At 62.6% G+C, this 620-nt stretch overlaps 1 protein-coding gene across 1 annotated transcript in view; it reads left to right on the forward strand.

Annotated features, from left to right (window-relative positions):
* Positions 1–523: 523 nt before the first annotated feature.
* The window catches only part of CXXC4 (CXXC finger protein 4), a 26061-nt gene continuing 25964 nt past the window's right edge, over positions 524–620 (forward strand). The window contains 1 exon segment of the mRNA XM_021709770.1: positions 524–620. This exon segment is cut by the window's right edge and continues 102 nt beyond it. The gene's annotated coding sequence lies outside the window, so the exon portion shown is untranslated.

Below are 620 nucleotides of genomic sequence, written 5' to 3' on the forward strand. Positions count from 1 at the left end.
CACACACACAGACACACACCCCACACACGCAGACAGGGAGTGGAGGAAACGCCCTCTTTCCAGCCCTTCCAAACAATTATCTCCGACGGCAAAAGAAAATAATCAACAGCCCTGTGTGCTGGGCAGCTGAGCCGCCCGGCGCGAGGAGGGAGGGCGGGCGGGTGGCAGGCGAGCAGGGAAACGTGGCTTCTCTGCCGAGGAAAGGATTTGTGAAAAGGAGCGCTGGCCCGCGTGCGCCTCTTGTTCCTGGTGTAATTTGCAGCCAATCATCAGTAGGTGTCCACGTCCCTGCGTCCTCCTCACCTCGGCGCCAATCACCCCCACCCCGCGCCCCCGCCCCCAGCCTCCACACCTCCTCCCTCGCCTTTCTCTCCTGTTCCCCTCCCCCAGCAACCGCACACACGCACACACACAAACAGAGAGAGAAGGGGGGGAGGGGGGGAAGGGTGAGAGAGAGAGAGAGAGAGAGGGAGAGAGAGAGGAGAGAGAGAGAGGAGAGACTCCCCGGCTCCCTCCCTCCCTCGCACACAGCGACTGGAGACGGACGGAGAGCAACGCGCTGGGAGAGGAGAGACCACCGACAACAGCCCCGCGCTCTCACACATACACTCACACTCGGC

The sequence above is a fragment of the Carlito syrichta genome, unplaced genomic scaffold, assembly GCF_000164805.1.
Source record: "Carlito syrichta isolate Samal-C Ts95f unplaced genomic scaffold, Tarsius_syrichta-2.0.1 Scaffold281592, whole genome shotgun sequence".
Taxonomy (NCBI): domain Eukaryota; kingdom Metazoa; phylum Chordata; class Mammalia; order Primates; family Tarsiidae; genus Carlito; species Carlito syrichta.